The sequence below is a fragment of the Pipistrellus hanaki genome (genome assembly GCF_964339955.1).
Source record: "Pipistrellus hanaki genome assembly, chromosome: 15".
Lineage (NCBI taxonomy): Eukaryota > Metazoa > Chordata > Mammalia > Chiroptera > Vespertilionidae > Pipistrellus > Pipistrellus hanaki.
Window position 1 is genome coordinate 11727207 of NC_140517.1, and position 21473 is coordinate 11748679.

Sequence of the window (21473 nt, forward strand, 5' to 3'; positions counted from 1 at the left end):
ATATGAAAGCATAGCACCTTGGTCATAGAAGCACTATGAAACTGAGGTCGCTTGCTGGGAGTGGCAGGTCTTGGAGGGCTGTTCTCACCCTCTGGGGGTGTCTTCCCATAGTGGTACCTCGGTGTCACACCGGGGCCCACTCTGTAAGTGTGCCTGGCATCACTGAGAGGCCACCTGGCACTGGCCAGCAACCCCACCCCATGGTCCTTCCAGACACGGAGGCCAAAGTGACAAAAGTTGCCTTGCTGCTCAGACTTGCACCCACTTATAAGGGACTCCGCTGATTCATATTCCCCAAACCCCACCCGGCAGCCTATGCCAGTGATGGGTGCAGAATTCTCCTCAGCCTGAGTATTCTGAGGGATGTGGGAAGGGCAGGGCTCTGGTGAGGGTGTTAGGTTCAGACCTGAGACCCCCAAAAGGGCCCACCTTCTGGGTCACACCCCAGGCATGCAGGCCAGGCCCAAGGTGGCCTGAAGCTACCCCCACCCAGAGACATCCACTTGGACCCTCGTTGATGACTGCGGCTTGAGAGTAGAAGTGGAGACTTCCCTGCACTCATCCCTTATAGTAAGGCCACCAGGAAGGGGTTCGTCACACACACACTCTATGCCCAAGCTCACCATGACACCCACATGGACACTGGAGCCCTCACTTGTACATGCTACCCAGTTTACACACACACACACACACACACACACACACACACACACTGACCCATGCAAACACACTGTGACACCCAGAAACCCCTCAAACCGGGAACCAAATTTGACTTATCATGGCTGATGGCACGTGTTGGGGTGGGGGTGGGGGTCCACTCAGGATGTCCCTCTGGCCCCTGGGCCCACTCAGGACTCCTGCACCGTGAGCAAGCCTTCCCCGGGAGATGGAGTCCCCCCAACTGTCCACAGCCTTGTGGTCCCAGGTCTTGAACGCCCCCCAGAAGGGGCCCTGGTGACCATCTCACACATGGATCTGGGTGCTGGGCTGGCAGCGGGTGTGTGGTGAGGGTTGGGGGGGTGGGGAGAAGAAGAGTGCGGGGATTGTGCCCTGCCCGGCTCCACCGCCTCCTCTCTTGGGATTTTCCATCTCTGCTCGCGGGCCTGCGAGGAGCGAGCGCTTTGTCTCCCGCCCGGCATCTGGCACGTTTCCGCGGAAGCTCCCCGCGCCGCGCCCGGAGCCCCCCCTCTCCTGGCCGCGCCCCCCGCCCAGCCCTTGGCGCAGGCCCGCCGGTGCGGCGGCCGCCGCTTTGTCCTCTCCCGCCGGTGCCGGGGCGGAGAGCGGAGCCCGAGCGCGGAGGTCCGCCGCGTGCCCGGGTGCAGGTCTCAGCGCCTGGTTTGGGGCGCACCCTGCGCCGAGGGGAGCAGCCCCCGGGGTCTGAGTGCACCAGAGGGGGTGCGGGGGGGGTGTCTGCCCGGAGCTCCAGGGTGCCTGCGAAGGGACCGCCCAGTCCTGCCCCGCACACGTCCGTCCGCCCGGGCCCAGCTCCCCTCGGGGGGCAGGAGCGCGGCCCCCGGGCGAGGTGGGGCGGGGTGGGAGGGTGGTTTCGACTTCGTGTCCCTGGCCTGCATCCAGGTAGAGAGAGAGGGCCGAGGAGATAAGACCTGGGGGGAGCGGTCGGAGGGTTCCCTCGATCCCTCTTACTTTCTCTCCCCACCACCACCACCCCGCACCCCTCGCCCCCAGGCCACCCCAGCTTAGGCGTCGGTGCTTCCCTGTACCCGCGAAGCCAAGCAGGTGGGGCGAGGCCCCCCGCCTTTGCCTCTGACGCCCCAATCCCCTCTCCCTCAAGAACATAGGCGGGTCCAAGGAAGAGGGGGTGGGGGAGAGTCCCCTGTCTCCATCTATCCCCCCTTCACAAAACCCTGGGCTTCAGGGAAAAGGGTGGGCACGGGGAAGGGTCCTCCTGAACCCCACACAGCCCTTCCTCAATAACCCCGGGAGGGTGTGAGCAGAAGGCATCCTGTGGTCTCATCCATCACAGCCAGACCCCCTTTGTAGCCTGGAGCAGCCGAGGTCCTGCGGGGAAGGGTCCCTGCCTCCGAACCTTCCATCCTTTCCATCCCTTCCATCCTCAGCAATCCAAGCAGCGCCGGAGACTTCAGACTCCGGGGCGGGAGGCTCCACGCTCCGGGCGCCCTCCGGAGAGCTGGTGGTCCCTCAGCTTGCCCCTCGCACTCCAGAGCCCCCCTCCCACCGTAAAACACAAACTAACCCAAGCTGCTCCGACCTCAGGCGCCGGGCTAGAGGGAGGCCCGCGAGGAGCCAGCAGCTCTCCGGGACAGATGGTGTGGAGGGCGGCGAGGACAGGTCCCAGCAACTCCCCAGGCCCCCCCATTCCCTTCCCCAATCAAACAAACGCGAATTCAGCAGCACCGACCTCAGAGAGGCAGGAGAGCAGGCAATGCCAGGCAATGCACCCAGCTCCCCGGGGCTCCTGGCGGCTTCCCGAAGGTAGTTCTCGCGGCGGCGGCGGCGACGGCAGGCAGCAGGCGGCGGCGGAGGCGGCCGCAGCTTCCGCGGCTCCCGCGTTCCGAGCCTCCCTCGGACTCAGCACCTGGAGCAGAGAACAGCTCCGCGCCTCATTCCGATGGCCCCGCCTCCTGGGCGCCGCCCTAGCCAATGGCGACCCGGGCCCCGCCTAAGAGGCCGCCCATTGGGGAGGGGCGCCTTCCCTCACCCTTCGGCTCCGCCCGAGGGTTCCTGGGTCTCTCTCTTGTCAAGACCACATTCCCCCAGAGACCGCCCACGTTGTCGCACAGCCTTCTGGAACTTGTAGTCCTTCTTGGACCCGGAGGGAGCTCCTGCCGCAGGAAGGTGGCCAAAGATGGACTGCATTTTCCAGGATGCATTGAAGAAACGGAGGCTCTAAGGAGGGCGGGAGGACTTGTTTCCATAGCAAAGGCAGGGGACATGGGAACCCTCGAAGGATGGTGCGTGACTTCGGGAGCCTCTCTTGGGAGGCCGGTTTGGATTCTTGTTTTCTCCTGGGTCCCCACCTCGGAATTCGTGGCCTTAGTTTTACTATCTGAGAAGAAGGCGTGGAGCCGGCGCCCCCACCGCCCGCACTCCGCGGTGATGGGGCAAATCCAGGGCCAGCAGCTTGGGCTTGCCCAACAAAGGTGAGAGAGGACGGAGGAGACCTTCCCACCACATTCTGAACTTTATCCCTTTTCCCTTTTTTTTTTTGGTCTCTATCTTGTCATAGAGGAGTATTTTTTATTTCTTTATTTTTTTTTTACTCTAACGTTTGCACCATGAAAGCCTTCCTATTCCCGCTCCCCAGGTTCTGGCCTCCTTCGCGCCAGATACCGCAGCGCCTCCCTGAGCGTAGCCAGAGGGCGCTTCTCCTGCTTAAAATCCTTAACAGGCTTTCCATTACCTCAGGCATGAAACCTACACTCCTCCACATCTTTTGAAAAACCCTTCAAGATCTGGATTCCACTTTCTTTCCCTCCCCCTCCTTTAAAACAATTTTTTTTTTTTTTTTAACCTTTGGCATCAGATATTCCCAGGTCTCTCCTCCAAGAACTAGCCAGGCCCCGACTCCTCCAAGAACTAGTCTCCCGAGATCAGGCGGGTTCCCGGAGATAGGGCCTTACAAACGAATAAGGTGGCAGCCAGGACTCCACTTTATTGCAACAATGAACTTCTCGGGAAGCAGAGAAGCCTTAAGAACCCCGTTTTCTGTTACTCCCGTGGGTCCCTCCACCCTGCATTTAGCTAACTCCTTAGCCTCTTCAAGCCCCAGCCCAGATGCTGCCTCTGGCATTAAGCCTTCCTAGATGCCTGCCTTCGTATGAGGTACCCCACGTATGTTTGAGCCGCACCCTCTCCTTCCCCTGTTTTACTTGTGTGCTTATATACCTACTTCCACATTAGATTATAAGACCCACAGAGCAGGGCCCATGTCTATATTATTCATACTTACATTACAGTGCCTGGTACAGTGGTAGGCACTCAACAGATATTTGTCATATATTTTCAAGTAGGCACCCAATAGATAATTGAAAATGAATTGAACTTTAATTGAATTTCACACATGTCTTCATAAACTTGTTTTCCTAAGGTTGGGTGTTTCCCAGTGCTGGAAGTGTTCAACTAGAGGGAGGCCACGTGTTTGGAGAAATGTTTATGTCATTCTTACCGTGGATTGGAATTTTGCCCGAATGCTGGAGGGCCCTTCTAGTCCTTTGGCACTAGGGAGTGATAGATTCATGCCTATTCCTTGGAAGTCCTATGAATTCTCTCCTAAATGTCATCAGTTCTTTTTGTTCCTTTTTTTTCCTGGTTAATGGCCCTTCTCCTTTCTGTGCCCAAATGCCTTACACACACACACACACACACACACACACACCCCTCTCTTTCTGTGAAAGATCTTCTGACCCAGAAGTAAAGACAGTCTGAGATTCCTGCCCATCTTTCAACCCTCTGCTCAGCTTCATGGGGCCTTGGTGGTGATGGTCCACCTAGCCATGTAGCATCTTTTCTGAATCTTTCCCCATTCAGGGCCCTCGTGTTGGCTAAATAGTCTAATTAATCCCACACATGCTTCATATGTCACTTTACCCAGGCATTTTGGGTGTGTTTCAGCTAAAGCATTCTTAGGAGAATGCCTAAATATATGGGAATAATTCATTTGTGGCCAAATAAGTAACCAGGGGGACTAGTACCCTGAACCTGATTTAAACCAAAAAGACAGAGAGCCTGAGCAAAGGCAACTCTGTCATCCTTGAGTTGATGGCACCCAGGGAAAGAAGGCTAGCATTAGGGAGAGAGTCAAATGAATGGCATGAGTTCGAAGAGGCATGGCAGAGGGACTATGGTCCTGGGTCAACCATGAGGGAAAACCATTGGAGCTGGATGAATAGATGGGACTTCATTATTGAAGACAGAAAACTGGAAGGAGGCAGGGGGATATGGGATTTGTCCTAAAGCCTGATTCTGTGGGTTCAGTGAGAATAGAGGCTGTTGGAAAAGTGGGTAAGGGGAGGACTCAGCACAGTATCAGGGCAGGCATCAGCACAGTATCAGCAGAGGTCCTAGAGCCACAGCTGAAACTCTAGAGGTCAGTTTAGCCCTTCAGGAGTAGTACTAGTTTTTAGAAATTTGTTACAAATAGGGGGAAAGTTGGGTTCCACCAATTTTCTTAAAACTAGCATCTGCTCAGCCAACTAGCGTCAGGAAACCTGGGTTCTAATTCTAACTTTGCCTCTGATTTGGTATGTGATCCTGGGCTGGACCTGTTTCATCAGTTGTAAAATGAAATTTATTGGTGTTAGGAAGCAGCTAATAAGGCTGAGGTGGGGGAATTCAAATCTATTTACTAGCTGTGTGGCCTTGCACAACCTTCTCAGATCTGCAGTTTGCTTACTTGAAAATGTTGTAATGGATAAATGAGATGGCTTATGTAAAACACTTCATACATATCAAGCCACTTAACAAATATTAATCTGGTTCCACATTTTTCATCTTGCATTATCAGAAGTTGGTTTGACTGAATAAACAGGCAGGAATTAATGCCCTCGGAAATCTGGGTTCAAACCACCATTCTCTTGTTAGTTGTATGACTTTGGTCAGGTATATGCTCAATATATTTGTTTTGGCCCTACCCAGCTTGGCTCAGTGAATAGAGCATTGTCCCATGTACTGAAGGGTTGTGAGTTTGATTTTGGTCAAGGGTATGTAGCTCAATTGCAGGCTCCATCCCCAGCCTGGGTTGGGGTGCATACAAGAGGCAACCAATTGATGTGTCTCTCTCACATTGATGCTTCTCTCTTTGTGTCACTCCCTTTCCCTTCCACTCTCTCTAAAAATCATTGGGAAAATGTCATCGGGTGAGGATTAACCAAAATATATACACTGAGTGGCCAGATTATTATGACCTCTGAACATATATATATATATATTAGAGGCCAGGTGCATGAATTCATGCATGGGTGGGGTCCGGCCAGCCTGGCCATGGGAGGAGACATAGGCAATTGGACAGCCTGCCTGTTGGTCGAGGGGACAATTTGCATATTAGCCTTTTATTATGTAGGATATACACTGAGTGGCCAGATTATTATGGGTTTAGAGGTCATAATAATCTGGCCACTCAGTGTATATTTGTTTTGTTATCTTTTAGAGGTGCTTTAGAGCAGGGAATATTAAGAGAATAGAATTCTAGTTGCTTAGAAGCTAGAGTTGCAAACTTTGTTAGAGGGGTAAAGGTCTCAGTAAAGTTCCATAGGTCTTCTAATTAAGGGTATTAACCAGAATGCTGAATCTCAGGCATAGGGTTGGAATGATTAACCAGGGTTGGTTCCCAAAGAGCCTGGTATACCAGACTGAGGAATATAATCTATAATAATAAAAGCATAATATGCTAATTAGATCAGATGTCCTTCCAGGTGACCTTCTGGATGAAGCCAGGTTTGCAAGGGAAGCTCAGGTCCCGGGTACCAGAGGGAAACCAGTATTGGCTGCTAGGGGAAGGAAAGCCTACTCTTACACGAATTTCATGCATCAAGCCTCTAGTATTATTCTAAAGATAATGAAGGTTTTTAAGGAAATGTGCATTTTGAAAAAGGTCTAGGGCCTGTGTGGAGAAAGGCCAGAAGATGAGTCTGGGATGTAGGTCAAAAGTGACCCAGCATCTTTACTATGAAGATGTAAAAGCGGGGGTGGATCTGAGATGTATAAGGAGGTAAATATTCAAAGGACTTTGTGAGTGATGAGTGAAGGTGTGGAGGAGTGGTGAGTCAAGGATGATGCCCAGATGTCTGCCTTAGAAAGCTAGGTGGGTGGATGGTGGTGTTTTCCTCTGAATGTGGAATACTAAAGGAGCAGGTTTAGGCAGGAAGAGGAGATGAGTTTGAGGTGAGTGGGAGACATCCAGGTGAGATGTCTAGTAGGTGATTTGGAGCTTACCTTGGGGGAATGCCTTAATATATGGGAATAACTCATTCATGGCCAAAGAAGTAACTAGGGGAACTATTATTCTGAACTGAATTCAACCCAAAAGACAGAGCCTGGGAACTTGTCATCCTTGAGAGAACTGATCTGAAGAAACTTTTAGGTTATCATGTTATCAATATATGCATCATAATTGAAGCCATGAGAATGGATGAATTCCTTAATAGAGAGGGTCAAAGAGAAGACCAAACTCCCTTGGGAAATACCAACATTTATGGGACAGGCAGAGGAAGAGGGGCCTAAAAGGAAAAGTGAGAGAATAGTCAGAAAGATAGGAGGAGGAAACAGACATCTCTCGTAACAATATGTTTACGGGTATATCTCCTAGGAAAAGGAAACTAAGGAGAAAATAAACAAGTGAGACTACATCAAAATAAAAAGCTTCTGCACAGCAAAAAAAAACAAACAAACATCAACAAAACGAAAAGGGAGCCCACTGTATGAGAGAATGTATTTGGCAATGATACATTTGATAAAGGGTTAATATCCAAAATATATAAGGAACTTATATAAATTAACAGAAGGAAGGCAAACAAACCCATTAAAATGATGGGCAAAGGACCCAAATATGCACTTCTCCAAAATGGACTTACAGATGGCTAAGAGACATATGAAAAAATGCTAAGTCACTGATCACCAGAGACATGAATATTAAAACAACAATGAGGTATCACCTCACACCTGTCAGAATGACTACCATCAACAAATCAACAAGTGACAACTGCTGGCAAGGATATGGAGAAAAGGGAACACTAGTACACTGCTGATGGGAATGCAGGCTGATGCAGCCATTATGGAAAACAACATGGAGTTTCCTCAAAATATCAAGCGTGGAACTGCCATTTGACCCAGTGATCTCGCTTCTGAGAATATATCCCAAGAAACCCGAAATACCAGTCAGAAAGATTGTATGCACCTATGTTCATAGCAGCACAATTTACAAGAGCTAAGATCTCGAAACAGCACAGGTGCCCATCAGTAGATAAGTGGATAAAAAAGCTGAGGTACATTTATACCATGGAATACTATGCAACAGTAAAAAAGAAGACTCTCTTACCCTTTGAGACAACATGAAGAGACCTAGAGAGTATCATGCTGAGTGAAATGAGTCAGTCACAGAAAGACAAGTGTCACATGATCTCCCTCATATGTGGAATCTAATTATAAACATGATTGGAGTGGATTCAGAGACGTGGACGCATGAAACAGGGTTCGGAATCTTGGAGGGAAGGTGGGGAGGATGGGTGGATGGGAGGTAATCAGCTAAGGACCTTGTATGCATATATGCTAGTACATGGGCCATGGGCACAGACAATGGGGTGGTGAGGGCCTGGGGCAGGGGATGGGGTGAGCCGGAGAGAGTCAATGAAGAGGAAAAGGGGACATATGTAATACTTTCTACAATAAAGAATTACTTTTTAAGAAAGAATGAAAGATGGGAGGAAAACCAAAGAATGGTACGCCACAGAAGCCAAATGGAGGAAGTGAGATGACATGGTGCAGCATGGTTAAGTTAGCCAAGGTCTGAACAAGTGAACACCAGGGTTAGTCACTGGCCACTTTGGAGAGGTTCAGTGGAGTTGCAGGGACAGAAGTCGAGTGGGAAGTGGATATTGATAACTCTTGGGAGTTGTTTTGAAAGAAAGGAAGGAGAAAAACAGAAAGGATGTAGAGTTGTGAGACAATTTTGTTTTAAATTGGGATAGAAAAGGACATTTAAAAGTGCTGGGAAAGTTAGTTGAGGTTACAAGAAGGAGAGTGACTGAAGGATGCAGAGAGGTCCAGCAGGAGAGTCGGAGGTGAGAGGGTTCAGAGACAGTCTCAGGTCTGAGAAGGGCCCATTTTTCCTCTAAGATGGGAGGAGAGAAAGGAAGGCAGAGTTGGAGATGCAGTTAAGTCAGTAGGTTGGTAGGTTTGTGGGAAGCTTATAGAAAGAAGAAAATATTTAGATAGCCACTGTGGAAAAAAGGAGGGAAAGCTAATAGCAACCCACAGGAACTAAAGGGCAGTGGTGAGGGCCTGCTGAAGTTGGAGGCCATGGATTTGAGGGAGCACACATATTAAGGCATTCTCCCAAGATAATCTGTGTGCCTGTGGGCTTTTTTTCAACATTTCATCAGACCTGAAGTAGACATAGAGAAGGCTACTGGAGTGCCTGGTCCAGGGCTGTACTTTGTTGGAGAAGGGAGACTAGTTAGCAAGAAAGTGGAAGTGATGGTTCACAAGAGGAAGGAGGTGAAGCCAGGATGGAATGGACAGATGGGAGGGGTAGGGTTCTCGGGAGTGAGAGGATAGACATGATGGGTGGGAGGGAAGAGTAGGAAGGGCAGTCAAGACTGGTCAGAGGCCCTAACTGGTTTGGCTCAGTGGATAGAGCATCAGCCTGCAGACTGAAGGGCTCCAGATTCAATTCCTGTCAAGGGCATGCACCTTGGTTGTGGGTTCATTCCCATTAGGGGTGTGCAGGAGGTAGCTGATCGATGTTTCTCTCTCATCGATGTTTCTAACTATCCCTCTCCCTTCTTCTCTTTTAAAAAAAAATCAATAAAATATATATTTTTTAAAAGACTGGTCAGAGGTGGAGGAATTCTGGTCAGGGGCAGGGGCAGGGTGGCTGGTTTGGACAGAAGAGCTCATGGGATTAAAAGGCAGGTTCTCCCCGAAAGTTGGCTGCTGTGAAGGAGAGAAGGATCCCTAGCAGCTCTATGCCAACCTGGACAGTTAGTGGGAAGTTAACAGATGACAACAAGGAGTAGGGAGAGGGTGCAGAGCCCTCTGGCATGAGTGTCACAGAAATCAAGATGTTGGGGAGCCGAAACCGGTTTGACTCAGTGGATAGAGCGTCGGTCTGCCGACTGAAAGGTCCCGGGTTCGATTCCGGTCAAGGGCATGTACATTGGTTGCGGGCACATCCCCAGTGAGGGGTGTGCAGGAGGCAGCTGGTTGATGATTCTCTCTCATCACCATTTCTAACTCTATCCCTCTCCCTTCCTCTCTGTAAAAAATCAATAAAATTAAAAATTAAAAAAAAGATGTTGGGGAATGAAGAAGTTTTCTTACTCAAGTCATGAGGGTTAAAGAGAAAGAGAACCAATGAACTTTCTCATATATTTTCACAGAAGTATTATCTCAACATCATCTAAAAGTGATCAGTTTTATACACATCTAAAAGGCAGGATGTCTAGGAACAAAATTAACCAAACAAAAGACAATTCCATATTTCATGGTGAAGTTGCCTCAAACAAGTTCAAGGGTAGTGATTCTTACAATTTATATTTTGGTATAGTTTGTAGATTTAAATATGTGCATATCAACTAGAAAATGTGTTTGAGAATTTTGCAGATTTCATTTCTTCGCAGTGATTTGTTTTCTCAGTTTAGAACATAAATTAGAGAGCTTGTGTTAATTTTTTTCAAATGTAGAGCTTAGAGCTTAATTCATGCCTTTGAAATGCCATGAATTTGAAATGCAGCCATTTTCCTTTCTGCATCCTTGAAAAGGATTGCAAGGATTTTATTAGTTTTTCAGATAATCTTGCCAGCACATACAGACTTCCCACAAGGGTCTCCTATCAGGAAGGTCGGATTGTGAGTAATGCTGCAGAAGTGTTGTGCGTGAGATCTTTAAGACAAGCCAAATAAGCAGCCAACTTGAGGATTTCCCAAACAGCAGCTTAGTTCACAATTATGGGACTTGATATAGAAAATGAAATGTGTATCTAAATGTTAATTGAGAAAATGATCCCCATAATTTCTAAAGAAAAAAAAAAAGGATAAAATCAGTTAATTGCTCTGAGCAATTTCTCTCTTTAAAAAAAGGCAATGTTATTTTAAAATGTTTTTGTATGGTTGATAAATCTTTGTAATCTTGAAATAAGCCTGCTATTCCAGCCCCTTGGAACAGAGGGTGTTCAGAAAATATTTTGTGAATCAATTCATGAATGTTGTGATACTCTGTCCATGTTTAAAATTCTTCCTTTCATCTCAAACTTTTATAAATATTTTTACATAAGGGTTGATTCTTTTAAAACGTAAGTCAGATCATTTCACACCTCTGCTCACATTTCTCCAGTGGCTTCTTTGTCTCATTGCAAACAAAGCCTAAAGCCTATAGGATGGCCTATAGGGTCAAATACACTGACTCCTGTAGCCTCTCCGCCTCATCCCGTAGGTTCCCTCTGCTTCAGCACATTTGCCCTCCCTGCTGTTTCTTTTTCTTTTCTTTTTTTAAATATATTTTATTGATTTTGTACAGAGCGGAAGAGAGAGAGATAGAGAGCCAGAAACATCGATGAGAGAGAGTCATCGATCAGCTGCCTCTTGCACACCCCCTACTGGGGATATGCCCGCAACCAAGGTACATGCCCTTGACCGGAATCGAACCCGGGTCCCTTCAGTCCCCAAGCCGACGCTCTATCCATTGAGCCAAACCGGTTTTGGCTCCCTGCTGTTTCTTGATTGCCTCAAGTACACTCTGGCCCCGGGGCTTTGCACTTGCTGTTCCCTATGTTTTGAAGCTCTCTCCCTAGATATCCTCATGGATATTCCATATAAAATGGCAGCCTTGCCCTTGCCAGTGTGGTTCAGTTTGTTGGAACATTGCCTCATACACTGAAAGGTCACTGGTTCGATTCCCAGTGAGGGCACATACCCAGGTTGTGGGTTTGATCCCTGGTGTGATCAATGTTTCTCTCTCTCAAGTCAATTAAAAAAAAAAATACAAATGTAGATAAGTAATTAAATAGTAACATACTTTAAAAGAAAATAAAAATTTAAAAAAATTTTAAGTGACAGCTTTTCTTTTCCTAGCACTCGATACCCTCCAGTATTATCATCTGACATTTTATATATTCTCTTATCTGCTTATGGTCTGTCTCTCCCCCACTATTACTCATCCAGTAATCCACTAGAATAAACTCTCCATCAGGGTAGATATTTTGTCTATTTTGTTTACTGCTGTACTCACTGAATGTGGCATAGCACCTATACCTAGCAGGTGCTCAGAAAAACATGTTGAATGAATAAGAATAACACATAATCCATAGTATGTGAACCTAACATCTATTTTTTATTTTTCCACATTACAGTCCTCATGTAGGACACTTGTGTATATAATCTTTCATATTATGGAAATCATAGTGTAGATATAATTTTGAGTTCTGCTTTTATTTTTTCTTTTCTTTTATTGATTTTTTTATAGAAAGGAAGAGAGAGGGATAGAGAGTTAAAAACATCGGTGAGAGAGAATCATCGATGAGCTGCCTCTTGCACACCCCCTACCAGGGATGTGCCCACAACCAAGGTACATGCCCTTGACCGGAATTGAACCTGGGACCTTTCGGTCCGCAGGACAATACTCTATCCACTGAGCCAAACCGGTTTTGGCTGCTTTTATTTTTTCTAACACCATATGTTATAAGCATTTTCCCTGCTGAGATTGAATTCATTTGTTCAGTTGCTCATTCACTCATTTATCCAATGAATATTTAACGAGGCATTTCTATGTTTCAGTACTGGGTCTGTTGTGATAAACGGGACACAGGACTTGCCCTCAAGGAACAGAGATTCTTTATAAATGCAATCTGTAATGGTTGCCTAATATTCCACCAAATATCACACTATACTTAACCTTGCCCCTATTTAAGACTTTTTGTTTATTACTTAAAATAATATAATGATTACTCTGAGTCTATAGCAATTACCCTTTACAAGTTATTCTTTAAGGTAAATTCACAAATGACGGTTCTTGAGTTGAAGGGTTAAACATGGCTTTGGTGTTTTTATACCATCTGCCACATCGATTCCAAAAAGGGCAGCACCCATCTTACCCAGTTGCCAGCATTAATGTCCTCGCTTCATCCCAGCCTCTCCAGCATTGGATATTACTTTCAGTTTCGGCTAATGCAAAGTATAACATGATCTTTCCTTTTATTTATAATTTATGTCTATTAAGGATGCACATTTTTTTGTTTTCTTGTCAATTGTTAGTTCAGCATGTCCTTAGGAAGTTTTTGGAGGGCCATTGCCCTACCTTGTAGATCATGCCCAATGTTTAGCACACATTGAAGGTTTATAGCATCTTAGAGTTGGAAGTGACTGCATTCATCATCTAGGTTAGTGGAAATTCTGATAGATGGCTTTCTAGCCTCTGCTTGCATAGCCTGGCAGCGAGGACCTCACCATCTCATGGAAGCTTGTCTTGTTTTTGGCCTGCTCTATAGGTACTGAACTAGCTCCTGGTCCTCGTAGCTCCCATGTGGCCCCAGTCCTGCCCTCTGAAGCAGCCCAGCCCACGTACCAGATGTTACAGAACCTCCCTACCTTTGCTGCCCATCTCTGCAAATAGACGGCCAGAATGAGATCCAGGTAAGTCTGGCAGGCCTGGAGGCAGAGACACTGTCTCACGCACAAGTCTCTGCACTGGCCACATCAGCAGCCTCTTCAGCTGGGTTCCTATGAAACTTAAAGTCAGCTGAAATTCTCAGACCTTTGTGTGGACCTGCAGCCAAACCCACTTCTGTAGTTGATCTTTTAAAACCTGAAAACAAGACTTTGCTTTTCTCCCTATTTTTTTTTTTTTTTTTTTTCAATGTTGGTAGAGAAGCCGCCCTGGTCCCACTCCTGCTGTCTAAGATGGGGACAGTGAGAGTCAATCTGACAACTTCACATGTTGGTGTGATAATCAAATGAGACGAAGTTGGACATCTGTCACTCATTTTAGTTGTCTGGCAGCTGAGCCGCCTTCCTGTGCTTGAGGAATTCCATGTCTCACGAGGTGGAACCATTCCTTTCCTTTGTAGCTCGGAGCTGGGCACCAACCTGAGCCTCAGGCCCCTCCGGTCCAACAAGCTCTCTCCCCGATGCCACGCCTCGCCAATTTTGAACTGGAAGCCAGTGACAGCAAAAAAGGAGGGTCTGCTTTGCGACCCTTTTAGCACTTCTGATGGTCATATTCTCAGTTTCCAGTGACAGTTTAATGGATAGCGTCTCTCGGAAGGTGTCTGTGGGGTAGGTGGCATGGCTGGTGTGCCAGACTCAGTGGTCACAATGGTGTCTTCTAAGACTACTGCTGAGCTGCAGTTTGGGACATTGTTCTGGATTGTGTGCTTCCAAACCTGATTTCCTACCTTTCTGGCGATATTGTGAGCTACTCAGTATCTTTTCATTTGTGTCCTTTGCTGTACACATCAGCCAAAGCTAGCTACTTTTGCTTACAACTAAAAATTCTGACCAATATATGCAGGATATGAAAAGTAAATTGAAAAGTGCTAAACACCACATACATATAAGATATTACTGTTTGGGATTTTGATTTCTATGTAGTGGGTGTAAGGAGAGGAGGGGGAAACAAGCCTGAGTTCTGTACCTGCTAAGCGTTCAGACAGGTCTAGGCGAGCCTGGGAAAGCTGGCCAGCATGAGGGTGTGATGGCAGGAACTTGTGTGCTGGACAATGGCGCCACAGTTAAAGATTGACCTCCGACCCTAAGGCATTTGATGTGGGGATGGCAGCTGCCAGAAGGCCAGCTGGGCACACATAAATGGATTGGCTGCTTGCCCCTCCTACCCCTGGGCCATTACCAAGAGCCAGGGCCAGGAGGTGGGGCTGGGCTGTAGAGCAGTTCACCTGGGGCTGTGCAGCTGTTCCTGCGATGTCCTCACTGGGGTGGAAGAGGAAACCTGTCTGGATCGGCCCCCCACACCTGGAACCACAAGAGGGATTATGAGTAGGTTGGGATTCCATCTTGGGCTGCCCTTGTCCCACTGAACTCTCGCGTGGCTCTCCAGCCCAGCCTGTGCCTCCAGAGTCCTGTCACTCGCTGCCATCTGAGTCTATCAGCCCTGGGTATCCCAGAGTGGGGCTGAGACGGGCACTGCTGCCCTGGTGAGTAATGAGCCCTTGGGAGTTCTGTGGCATTAACCACAGCTTCTCTGGGGACATCCTATTTTAAACCCCAGGTTACCTCCAGAATAACCCTTCTAGGTGTGTGTATAGGGTAATGGTGCTCCTGCCTCAGAGATTCCGTGATTCAGGTATACACTGGACACTGGTGCTGGCCTGATCCCAGTACCCTGGTGCACCTCCAGGGAGGACCAAGATTATGATGTGTCCAAATCAGCCAGGGATAATGTATTGGGCCTGGACCACAGTCATATCAGAAATGTGGTAGCATCATTCAGAGGGTTCCTCATACGGGACTGTAGGTTCTGTCCCACCACAGCCATAGATTTTTGTGATGTTAAAATCTCAGCTATCAATTTTACTTTAATCAATAAAGGGAGAAAAAAAAAAGAAATAATCAACCCAATCACTAGTTTTAGAAGGGCATTATTAGAAAGTTCTCTAAGAAAAGTGGCAGGAATACAGTCAAAACAGCAGCAACATGATTAATACTATGCTAAGGATTGGATTGCTACATTGGAATCTTCCGTCTTCCTGGATTCTGACTGGAATACAGGATTCATGAGGACAGGGATTTTTGCTAGTTTTGTTTGCTGCTGTATCCCCAATGCCTACAATGGTGGCTGGAATGGCAAATATGCAAATATTTATTGAATGAATTATGAGTACAGTTTCATGTCTGTTGTCACCTACTCAGGTGTCCAAGGTGTTTTGGAGAATAATGTGATCTCCCAAGGCCATGGCTTTGAATTTTGTTTCCCATTGACTCACCAGCAGTTTCTTAGTTTTGCTGTGATTTTGATTCATAAGAAGATAACCTTAACCATATGCCAAATACATTGGATAAATAACTCTACCTCAAAAGCAATTTCATTTGATCTTGTAAACCTAAGTCTAAACTGAAGTTTGGTTCAGCTAGATAAAAGAGCTATTGGATTTCTCATTTTTTATCATATGAAACACATTCTGTGGCTTTCTGCTTTGAATATTGAGCTTGAATTCAAAATGTAAAATCATCAGCAAACAGCTAAATGAGAGGAATGTTAGCATTTACATTTTTTTCATTGTCTATACACAAATAATACATGCTCCCTGTTGAAAATGAGAAAATACAGGTAAGCAAAATGAGGGAAATATAAACCACTTATATTCCCACCATTCAGAGATGATCACCGCTACCATTTTTCTGTTATATATCAATTACTGAAATTAGCTAATATGGCGATTGATTCATTTTTCTTATGGGAAAATGAACATCCAGATCTGGTTCTCAGCCCAGGTCGACCTGTGCTAAGAGGATCCCACAGATCTGAGTCCAGCAAGGCCCAGGCAGCAGAGGTGAATGGATGGGGTCATCTCTAGTTCGTATCTCAGAACCTGACTCTGGAAGGTGACCCCAGACATGGCAGGAGAGTAAGGAAAACAACTGGGACATCCCAAATTGACATAGAGCAAATTTCCTAGAAATAGGAGTGTGTTTTCCTGAGAACTGAAGTTGAGATAATTTTGGAAGAGTCTGCCACAAGATGACTTGCAAGCCAGAAAGGCAGAACATGCAAGCAAGACTTGGAGATAGCCCTTGTGCTCACTGTCTAGTTGGCTGGTTTCTCCTGGACCAGTGTTCTTCCGCCCTGATTTGCTAGGAAGGGACCATGTCACTTCTGGTTCATGACTCACTAGAGGAAAAGGTGGAGATCTGTGAATTGGACCTGAGGTCATGTCCTTGGGCATCTTAGCATCTTCCAGCTGGGTTACAGGATTCCTGGGAAGTCTGAGTCATGAGCAAAAGGCTCATATTTTTCTTTGAAGTTCATATAAATTTCGTATTCTCTGTAAGATTTGTCTATAAATATTAAAATAATATTTTTAAAAATCTTCGAGTGAAGTCGGTTTTCTATCAATAGGATGCAAAGCATATAGGCACATTTTGTAAAAGTTTACCCCAATCTATAGGATTCTCTTGCTCAGGCCATGACAAGTGTGAAAAGGAATGATGGGATCACTGGGCTGGGAGGTAAATTAATACTCTCTGGGTACCTCCTATATGCAAGATAAGATGCAGGATGTTTTACCTGCATAGCCTCAGTTTAATCGCCATAACCCTACAAAGATCCCTATTTCATAGGCAAGTAATTGGAGAATCAGATAAATTGGGTAACTTTTCAAGGTCTGGATGAAAATCCTGGTCTCCTTGGGCTCCTTTTCTCTCCATATACCTTGTGGTTCCCTGAGGCCAGTTTACTCATCCATTTCTTGGAGATAGCATGGAGAATGCAGCTCAATGCTGTGAAAGAAACACCCATTTCCTGTCTCCCTATACTGAAGACAAATTGCAGGGGTCATAGGGCTTGACTGTGGGCAGAGGAAGGCAGCACCTCTGGGGGCCTGGAGTACGTTCTTTGTTCTGAGTGGGCCAAGTAGAGACACATTGGGATGCTCCAGGAGGAAAAGGGCCCATGTGCCATGTTATTTCAGAATCGTTGTTGGCATTTTTAGCCTGTTTAATCTTTTGAATTTTGTTTTAGTCAGGTATGACTCAAGTTCAAGTTGTTGTTGTTGTTGTGTGTGTGTTTTCAAGTTTACTGGCTCCACTCAGCTGTGAGTTGAGTGTCCCTGGTTGAGGGATCCAAAATGGCTTTGTGGAGCTCTCTTAAAAGCACAAATTATAAGGCTCCAGATTATTCACAGATGTCTGGGGGTGGCTGTTAGCATGATTATTCAGTCACAGCATTGCAGTCCCTGAAGCAGATGTGGCCATTCCAAGGGGAGCACACGATGTTGTTCTCCTTCTTAGGTTAGCCTCACAGCACCCTCAACTCTTGCTTCCAAAACTCCTTCCCTAGGGCACAGGGCCAGCAGATGTGTGTGAGGTAGAGAGGGGATTGAGCCTGAAGGCAGTTATAAGTGGTTGCGAAAAGTAAGTATGGTGTGAACCCTCTGTATGCAGCTTAGAGAAGGAGAGGGAGGACATGCCCCTGGGTGTGAACTAGCAGTGGTGTCTCTAGTGAGGAGTACACACATCCCTCAGTTCTCCTTTTACCTGTCTGCATTTTTAAATTTTCTGTCATGGACATGCATTACTTTTCTAATAAGAAAAAAGAGAACTATAAACAAATCCTATCATTGGCTATTTAGGTAATTCTGATTTCTTGTAAATATAAACAGTGCAGAGCAGGAATAGTTGGTAAAAAATGAGTTTAAAATGATAAAGCACAGAAAAGTAGACCTCATCTCTAAATTCTGAAAAGCTAACTAAGTTACTTGAAGATGGTTAAGAGGGCTATAATACTACTGCAATGTTGGGCAGCATGGTTCCTATTCAAAAAGCAATGACTAGGCTTAATCGTTTTCAACCTAGTCATTTTTTCAATAATAGTTCATCAGGTTGACCAAAGTACCGCATTTAGAAACTTAAAAGCTTTTCTTTTTATGTACCTTTGGCACAAGTCACTTGCACGGGGATGGGAAGTAAAGATGAGAATTTCATCCCGTTGTTACCTCTGAGTTTGTGGGGTGAAAATGAGGCTGAGAGACATAGCTGATAAGGTCATGTGCCCACATGAAGCACTTGACCTTGGTCAATGACCCAGAAGCAAGTTTGGGTGCAGATTGCTACTTCAGTGTTGAAAACGTCAACTCCAGTCATTCAAATGGCTTTTTTATTTAATACATTTTAAGTTACAACAGAATATTATCTCTTGTAAAAAAAGGAAAGTGGAAAAGACTAAATTATATATATTATTGACTTCAGAGAGTAAGGAAGAGGGAGAGAGAGATAGAAACATCAATGATAAGAATCATTGATCGGCTGCCTCCTGCACGCCCCCTACTGGGCATTGAGCCCTCAACCCTGGGCATGTGCCCTTGGCCAGAATCGAAACTGGACCCTTCAGTCCGCAGGCCAATGCTCTATCCACTGAGCCAAACTGGCTAGGGCTGGAAAAGACTCCTTTGTCTGCTAACCCCAGCTGTTGGCTAGCCAGCAGTCTGGTGGCCTCAAGCCCCGTATCCAGCTGTACCTTCTCTGTCTACCCTAGCCTGGAATAATCCAGCCTTCCATCTTCTCTGTGGGACTTCAGAACTGTCAAGCTTTACTGTGACAAAAAGAAAATTAGTACCACAGTGGAGGTGTGGTTTCCAATTCAGCCAGCAGTTTGCCAGTCCTTTTATCCAGACCATGCCAGACACTAATCTCATTCCCCACCCTAGCTGTTCCCTGCTTGTCTAACTCTTCTCAAATTGTCCACCTACCACTGTCTATATCCAACTTCTGCAGCCCTAGGAGAGTGAAGCACATCAGGTTTTCAGCTCCTCTCTTGCTTCTAAGAAGATCTACATGGCATTTCCAAGATGAGGCCTCCCTCTTAGGCTCTCCCTCTCTCCCTCCCTTTCTTGCCTCTTCCAGAATCCAGTCAATAAATTACCCTCTTTCTTTGATTCTCTCATCCTTCCCTTGTGTCTGGTTCCTTTTCTTCACCCTGTAAGTACAATTCTTTCCTATTCTAGAAAACCTTACCTTTATTTTCTCTTCCTCCCTGCCCTTTATAAGCAAATTTCTTGAAGTTCGACCATATTTTGTGTCTCCATTTACTCAGCTTCTTTTACTTCCCACCAAATCTAGATTCTACCCCTATCATTCTACAAAGACTGCCCTTGCAGTGGTTGGTATTAGGGTCAGGGCCCTGATGCCCCCACCCCACGCTGCTTAGATGTACCTCTGTGAGTGGCACACGTTAAACACCAGGTGTGTCTGAGCACTAAAATGTGTCTTAGATCTCAGGACCCTGTGTCCTTCTCCCTCTGACTCTGCCGTTGGCTGTAGTCCCCAGCTTGTTCATGCCCTCGTTTTTCCCTTTGCTAGTGGGGACGAGAACTCTCCTGGAAAGACCACGTTCCGTTAAAACACAAGTGCTGTGCCAATGTGAGCTTGTGTAGGTACTTGGTCAGGAGAGAGGTCACTCGGTTTTGTTGGGGTGGCAGTTCTGGGCACATGATTTCGATTTAAATTCATCAGGAGGATTTTGTGGGTTAGCTGGCTACGTGGTGAGTTGTGATCAGTGTCTCCTGAGTAGGGAGATCTAGAAAGCAGGCTTTCTCCACCATATGAGGGGCCAAGCTCAGTCAGGAGTGTCTGGGAGTATGGGTGGTTCTCCCATGTTCTGAGCCTTCAGAGACACTGGGTCAAGAGGAGAACATAGATGCTGGCCAGAGCCAGACAGCAGAACCAGGTCTGTGGTGTCCACAGAGGTCAGCGGGGCATTTGTAATGGCCTAGAGAGGAAGCTCACACTCTTTGCGACACATACACACCCTCGCCCACTCACTGCAGCCTGGCCCTTCTCAAAGTCAAGGTGCACTTCCTGAGAAAATGAAGCCATAGAAGAACCCAAAGAAGAGGACAGCTCTCATTAGAACAGCCACCTTGCTTCTCAGGCATCCCTGAAAATCTACCTGTAGCGGTTTTCTGCAAACCACACGATTTTGTTGCTGCCCATGAGAGAGGGTAATTTAAAGGAATGCTCACGACACTTGTCCCATCCGGTGACTAATTCCTTTGTCATTGGGGTGTTGTGATATAATAAGAAACTGGTCTTTGTCCCCAGTTCCTGGCTCCGAGCTTCTAACACTCTTGTATTTTCCTGAGTGATAAAGGTGAGAGGAGCACTTTTGGTGATTCGTATAAGCCCCTGGCTGCCATACCTGAGTTTATGCTGATGAGGTGACTTTTGGAGGATAGAGGGACCATGCCTGTGTGCCTAAGTGGTTGGAACTTTCATTCCCTCCCACCCCACCTCCAAGGAAGGGGAGAGGAGCTGGATATTGAGTTTGCCACCAAAGGCAATGATTTGATCAATGCAAAGGAACTTCCATAAAACCCTAAGTGAAAGGTTTAGAGAACTTCCAGCTGGTGAACACACTGAGGTGCTGGGAGAGTGGTACGTGGAATCCCTTCCCCATGCCTGTGTGTCTTCCATGTGGCTGTTCCTGACTTGTAGCCTTTACAATTAACTGCCAATAGTAAGTAAGTTGTTTCCCTGAGTTCTGTGAACCATGTAGAAATATTATGGAACCTGAAGAGAGGGGCCTTGGGAACCCCAGTTTGTAGCCAAGTCAGACAGAAGTGTGGGTAACGTGGGGGACCCACCACTTGCGATTGGTGTCTGAAGGGAGGCAGTCTTGCGGGATTGAGCCCTTAACCTTTGGGGTCTGGGCTAACTCCAGGTAGTTCGTGTCAGAATTGCCTAATGTGAGGGGAAAACCCCATACATTTGGTGTCAGAGTGTTGTGAGTAGAGGAAACAGTTTTTGCTTTAGTCCTATAAATAGTAACCCCAATGCATATGTTCACTTTGTGGTTGAGTTTTTGAATCAAGCAGGAAAATCCATAGTGGTTGAGGGCGGATCGGAGATGTTGGCAGGACTGATGAGCAGGTGGAGAATTGCATTCTTAGCCAAGTCTGTACTTTGGTTTACACAAATGTATAGGAACCATCGCCACTGAAGGCCCTTGTGGTGCTTGAGTGCAATAAAAATTAACCCTTTCATGTAGAGTTGAGTGTGTGGCCCTCAGAAAGTCCAAGCCTGCTGACATGAAGGATTGCTGGCTTGGCTTCTAGA

At 46.6% G+C, this 21473-nt stretch overlaps 2 protein-coding genes and 1 long non-coding RNA gene across 3 annotated transcripts in view; 1 reads left to right on the top strand and 2 right to left on the bottom strand.

The window, feature by feature from the left end:
* Positions 1-2538, bottom strand: part of SMPD3 (sphingomyelin phosphodiesterase 3) — a 77434-nt gene extending 74896 nt beyond the window's left edge. Inside the window, exon 1 of the mRNA XM_084861052.1 lies at positions 2381-2538. The gene's annotated coding sequence lies outside the window, so the exon portion shown is untranslated. The remainder of the gene's footprint in view (positions 1-2380) is intronic.
* LOC311610140 (dipeptidase 2-like) overlaps positions 1-21473 on the bottom strand; it is a 564319-nt gene that overhangs the window by 327830 nt on the left and 215016 nt on the right. The gene's annotated exons all lie outside the window — the stretch shown is intronic.
* LOC311610190 overlaps positions 2918-21473 on the top strand; it is a 62898-nt gene continuing 44342 nt past the window's right edge. The window contains exons 1-2 of the long non-coding RNA XR_014792910.1: positions 2918-3122; positions 13178-13322. This is a non-coding gene — a long non-coding RNA (uncharacterized lncRNA). The remainder of the gene's footprint in view (positions 3123-13177; positions 13323-21473) is intronic.